The sequence below is a fragment of the Acanthisitta chloris genome, unplaced genomic scaffold, assembly GCF_000695815.1.
Source record: "Acanthisitta chloris isolate BGI_N310 unplaced genomic scaffold, ASM69581v1 scaffold13219, whole genome shotgun sequence".
Classification (NCBI taxonomy): Eukaryota; Metazoa; Chordata; class Aves; order Passeriformes; family Acanthisittidae; genus Acanthisitta; species Acanthisitta chloris.
Window position 1 is genome coordinate 1 of NW_008693149.1, and position 6647 is coordinate 6647.

At 44.2% G+C, this 6647-nt stretch overlaps 1 pseudogene; it reads right to left on the reverse strand.

Moving 5' to 3' along the window:
- Positions 1 to 6: 6 nt before the first annotated feature.
- Positions 7 to 6580, reverse strand: LOC103810082 (annotated as a pseudogene).
- Between the last annotated feature and the right edge of the window lie 67 nt (positions 6581 to 6647).

Here is a 6647-nt window from a genome sequence, read left to right on the forward strand (position 1 = left end):
CCATGCGCAGTTTCTTCTCTTGCTCCAAAGATGCTTCCAGCTAAACACAACAAGACCATCAGCACTCTGCCATCCAGGTCTCACTCCATACCTGTCCTGTTCCTGCTGCATGTCCATGTGCTTACATCATCCACTTGCTGCTCCAGCTTGGCCTTGGCTTTGCTCAGTGTATTGACTTTGTCTTCCTCTGCCTGCAGGTCATCCAGGGTCTGCTGATGGGACTCTTGGAGGGCTTTCTTCTCTTTTGCCAGCTTGGCAATGGTCTCATCCAGGCTTGCCATCTCCTCGGTGAGGTTTTTCACCTTTGAGAAGAAAGGAGCAAGTGCAGATAAAAAGTGGTGCTTAAAACTTTATAACAAATCCAGTTTACTCCAAAGCACAAGTGACATCTTCTGCCTCATACCTTGTTTTCGGTGGCATGTTTTTCCTTCTCAACCTTGGCCAGTGTTAGCTCAAGGTCATCAATATCTTTCTTCAGCTCTGAACATTCATCCTCTAGTTTCCTCTTTTTGGCTGTCAGCTCAGCATTCATTTCCTCCTCATCTTCAGCCCTTTCAGTCACCTCTTTAACTTTGGCTTCCAGCTGGATTTTGGTTTTGATGAGCTGGTCACACCTTTCCTCAGCATCAGCCAAGCTATCTGCTTCCTGGTGGGGAGCCACAAAGAGAGTGCACAGGGCAGCAGAGGGGGAGATGCTATCTGAGTGTTAATAAAGCTTCTGACCTGCTCTAAACTGTGCATCCTAGACTGGGGACCCAACACAAACACATTCTGCAAAAAATATCTCGTAGTTGAAAGGAGATTCTTTTAATGAAGGTAACTTCTAACTCAGACCTCTCAGTCCTAAATATTAATAACTTTATGACCACAGCATGTGGTCTCTAGTGGAACTACAAGATAAATTCCAGGTTAGAGATGCAAAAAATATCCTGCAGTGTTCAAAATCCCCAAGAATTTCTGCTTCATTATAGAATTTGTTTCTGACCTTGTTTCATACCATTTAAGTCTAAAATACACAGAGCTTTTGTGTTTAACTAGTAACTGAGGGAAGAAGAAATCCCCCCTGGATTGTGTGACTTTTAATTTGAAACAGGAACACTGTGTCTATATATTCTTAGGCTGAGGAGAAATTTGAGGCTGTATTTGCCAGTAACTGTGTGAATGGCTAAGCACTAGTTACTCAGCCAAGAGTGGATGGCTTCTCCTGCACCTGAATTCACAGGTACCACTTGGAACTCTGGTTTGCATTTATGATTCCAAATTAATTCATTGTTCTACATGAACATGTAGAACTACATATTCTACATGAACATGTAGAACTACGTGGTCTACATGTCCTGGTGAGATGGAGATCCCTCCTGCAGGTCTCACCTGTTCAGAGGGAGTTGTGGCCACACTATGCTCTGAGTATTTCATGTCCCCACACTATATCTGTATTCTTCCTCTGAAGGAAGGAGCAGTGGCTCTGACTGGAGCTCCCTGTTTCTTTGCCCTGTCTGTCAGAGTGCTCACCACTCTCCTGCCAAACCCTTGTGTCTTCAACTTTGCATACTTATGATGGATAATTCACCCAATACATGACTTTTGGTCTTCTATATTCTGACCTTCTGTTCATGAAGAACTGTTGGAGTGTATGGACTCCTTTACTGGGTGATAAATTAGTGGTGGTACTCACAGCCTGCACTTGGAGCTGAAGGTCATTTTTCTCCTGCAGCAAAGAAACCATTTTCTCCTCCAGCTCCTTCCTCTTTGCCTCAGACTTTGCAAGCTCTTCCTTGGTTTTCTCAAATTCTTGTTTCATGTTGGCCATCTCCTTCTCAGACTCTGCACTCTTCAGCAAGGGCTTGATCTTGAAGAACAGCTTCATCCATGGCCAGTGCTTGACGTTCATGAATGCACGAATGTTGTACTGGATGCAGAAAATGGACTCTCTGGAGCACAAATGAAATGTGCAATGAATATTCTCAGTCTGACAAGTCTCAACACTTTCCCCCAAGCACAGTGACTCTCACTGAAGATGAGCAGTGTGTACCTCCTCTCCACCATTCTCTGGTACTCCACTCTCATCAGGTAACCCCTACACCTGGCCTGAGTGCGGGTGATGAGCTGTGCCAGCTTCTCATGCCTCATCTCCTCCCGCAGACCCAGCAGTCAGGAGAACACCTGGAGAGAGGGAATGTTGCAGCACATCCCAGTCAGGCAGAGCAAAGCAGAGGCTCAGAGGGAGTGAGTGAGGGGGAGGTTTGTACCTTGGTGTGTCCAAATTTGTACTGGGTGTGATCCACATCGATTGAGCCAAGGAGCTTCTCAGAAGCCTTCTTGCTGTCGATGAACTGTCCCTCTGGGATGGCACTGGCATTGAGCACCTTGTATCTGTGAAAAGACAAAGATAAGGATATCTTTTCCCAGCCAACACAAACTACTGAAACCCACCAGGTCACATGTAGCTATTTTTGACAACAGAGCACAGCCTGATGGACCTGTGAATGAACCAACATCACTTTTAATGATGCTGGAAGTGCAGTGCTCTTACCTCTGCTTGAAGTCAGCATAGAGGACTCTGCTGGGGAAACCTTTCCTGCAGATCCTGATCCCTTCCAGCACCCCGTTACAGCGCAGCTGGTGCAGCACCAGCTCGTGCTCCATGGCACCTGACAGATACCACCAGTAGTGACCACCTGCTGCTGGACCCAGCAGAAGAGCTTCTGCTGCTCCAATGCTCCTCCTCACGGAGGTGTTTTGGTTTCATTGGGGATGATGCAGCGCACAAAATGGGGGTGAGTGCTCCTCAGGTTGGTCATCAGCTTGTTCAAGTTCTCCTAGAGGAACCAGGTAGCAATGTGAGTTTCCTGTGTCTATTGTTTGATGCATCAGGCCCAAGTTGGGTTTCAGAAAATTTGGATGCATTCACAGTAACCAAATATTTCTTCTATTTGAAGATACTGAACATCATTTTTAAAGACTAAAATACTGCATTGTTGCTATTGACTAATACACAATTTCACACATTCACACAGAGTAATTGACTTTTACGTTTTTCACTTTTGCCTTCAAAAGTCAATATACTTCAGTTTTAAAAGGTGGAATTTTGTTCCAATAAGTTAAATATCTCCTTGGAAATTGGTTTTAGTTCCTCAGCAGAAATAGAGGAATGCTATTATTACTGTTCCACTTTGGCCCAAAGACATGAAAATATAAAGATCTGGATGTTATCTGCTCAAAAAAAAAGAGTTATTAGATGCCCATGATTTTGCAGACTGAATACTTATTTTTGGATGTGACAGATGAGCAATATTAAATTTGATCCTGGAAAACCTGATGTGGAATTTCCAAAGAAATTTGTCACCATTACAGCAATGCAAAATAGTCCTTTCCAATTTAATATTAGCTCAGCCCCTTCCTTCACATTTGGGAGACAACAGATGCAATACTGTACCCGGAAAAGAGCTGAGACAGTCTGGAAAGAAGAACCTTTCTTCTTGCCTCCCTTCTTGCCACCACCAGCCTCTGCAAATTGAGCAACATGAAAGAAAAAAGCGTTAAACCAAGGTTATTATAGATTACATATATATTGGAGACTACACAGCACAAAACAACTTTCAGTGTTTAGTGTTTGCGGCTTTAATTTTGTGTCAACATTGTCCCACTCTGAAAATACATTTTTCACAGAGCTGACCTGCATCTGCTCCACCATAGTTGGCAAAGAGTAAGGCCAGAGTCTTCACAGAGGATTTCTGGTACAGCCCAATGACAGTTTCATTCAGAGGGTCCTTGTTCTTCTCCAGCCACCCAGAGATGTTGTAGTCCACTGTGCCAGCATAGTGCACCAGGGAGAAGTGAGCCTCAGCCTTGCCTTTGGCAGGTTTGGGCTTCTGGAAGTTGTTGGACTTGCCCAGGTGCTGGTCATAGAGCTTGTTCTTGAAAGAGGTGTCAGTTGCCTTGGGGAACATGCACTCCTCTTCCAGGATGGAGAAGATGCCCATGGGCTGGAGGACATAACAAAAGAGGGAGAAACAGATTAGAGAGGAGTCATCTCTTGTTTGGAAAGCTGCTGGGGTCAGAGAAGAAAGCTGTTCTCATGCATTTCATGACGTAAGTCAGAGAAAATTAATTAAGGTTCAACTATTTGCAGTGTTGATTTGGAGGTATGGAAATGCTTTCACTGATGAGATAACTGCAGATACAACATTGTGAAATACTGTCCTCTCCTCTGTTTACAGAGAGATACTTACAGACTGTGACAGCCTTTCATATCACTTCATTTTGTAACCAGGCAATTAATTCTCTCACCAAAAGTCCTGATATCTGAGTATGAGCCCTAAAAACACTTCCACCCTGTTGCAGCTTTCACAGGGAATATATCTGAAAAACCCAGAATATCCTCACATGCTCCTTAATTGTGTCTCTTGGAAAGTATAGAAGATCCAACAGAGCTGAACAGGAAGGATACCTTCTCAATGAGCTCGATGCAGGCAGCCAGGTCCATCCCAAAGTCAATGAATGTCCATTCAATCCCCTCCTTTTTGTACTCCTCCTGCTCCAGCACGAACATGTGGTGGTTGAAGAACTGTTGCAGTTTCTCATTGGTGAAGTTGATGCACAGCTGCTCAAAGCTGTTGAACTGCCAGACATAGAAAAACATACAGTGGTTTCAAGGATCAGCAATAATTACAAGGTGTTTTCTTGTGCAATCCTAATTCACCATGGGTGATACTATAAGTGCTTTTCCTGTGTAGTTCCCCTGTGCTCTCTCTCTAGGACAGGCTTTGCATTTAGAAAAGCTCAGTTTCAAATTTAGAGCAATTAGGAGTTTTTTTGTTCAGGGATTTTTTTTCCAGGATTAAAAAAGGTAATTCCAAAAGCTCTACAAATAAGTGTCGGAAGATACTTCTATCAAACATGTCTCAAAATTCTCAGTTGTTGTTCAAACCCTGTTCCTTACATCAAAGATCTCGAAGCCAGCAATGTCCAGGACACCAATGAAGTACTGCCTGGGCTGCTTGGTATCCAGCTGTTGGTTGATGCGAACAACCATCCACAGGAACATCTTCTCATAGACAGACTTTGCCAGGGCACCCACAGAGTTGTTCACCTAAAGCATAGAGAAAGGTTCGGAGGTTGCTGTACACAGCAAAGGATAATCAAGGGGAACTATCAAAGCATGTTCCAGATTACCACATTTTTCCTACCTGCTGCACGGTCTGACCTTTGGTCACATACTCATTCCCCACCTTGACTCGGGGGTAGCAGAGAGCCTTGAGCAGGTCTGCTGAGTTCAGCCCCATCAGGTAGGCTGCCTTGTCAGCAACTGGACACCAGAAAAGAGAGAGAAGTAAATATTCAACAGATCCTATGATTTTGTCCTTGAGGGACTGTCCCAAAATTAACAGCAGTGTTCACTGTTACAGGGTTGCACAATATCTGTCAAAGCTACAAAGATTATTTCTCTCTTGTCTTCAGGATTCAGAGCCTACAACTCTTTCTGAGATTTGGTTACTACAAATGTTCTTCAAGGGGCTCATTGCTTTTATCCTTTTTCAGGCATAACTATGGGACTTCACACTTTCTAGCTGTATAGCAAGAGGATTCACCACTTGGAGAGATGTAGGCACGGACTGTACTTCCTGCTGTGGCAGAGACAACTTACACACCTCAGCTCAGAGTTGCCTCCAACAGATCAGGGTGAAGAGGAGCATGGCCTACCATCCTCTTAGGGCTGAACCACCCCACTACTCCATACTACAGCAGAGATTACAAGGTGTATTTCAGCTTTAGTATGACAAGCAGCATTGCAGGAATTGACATCCATGTGTCCTGACTTCCTGCAGAGTATCCCAGATCTCTTAGTTCTGAAACAGTCACAGGATAAAAGTACAGGCATCATTAGATGAGATACATGTCTCAGCAGTCATCTAGCTAAGGAACAGCTATTCGTTTAGCTTACACATTTGCATATTTAAAGCCTGAAATCTGCCTAAGTCATTCCCTTTGGGACAAAGTCTATCTCTTCTGGAATGTTTGCTGGTTCTGCTGATACCTTCTGTGCCATCAGGCTCTGCCTGCTCCTCTCGTTGCTTCTGCTTGAACTTCAGGTTCCCATAGTGCATGACAGCCCCTGTCAGCTTGTAGATGGCTGTTTTCTCCTCAGCACTGAAGCCCAGGATGTCAATGGCACTCTGGCAACAGAAAAAGGAAATGTAAATGTAACAGTAAAGTAAATGTATATGTACCAGGGCTCCAATCCACCAGATGATCTGTTTGCTGTTACTCACATCTGTGGCCATCAGCTCCTCCTGGTCATCAATGCTGGGAACAGTGATCTCCCCTTGACTCACAAAGTGGAAATCGTAAGGGTTGGTGGTAATGAGGAGCATGTCTGAAAGCAATAAAAGGGGAACCCCAAATTTCCTTTAGCTTTCCAGATAACACAATGAGCTATTGCTTGGTGAAATTCCTTAAGAGAGGTTACTGATCTTCCTACCAATCAGCTCTGGCTTCTTGTTGGACATGATCTGGTAGAAGATGTGGTAGCTTCTTTCTGCCTTGAGCTGGAAAGTGACTCTGGACTTCTCCAGAAGATCTGGCAAGGATGATAAGACAGAGATAGCACAAGAACTGGAAAGAGTTTGGGAAGGGATGGGATCAGT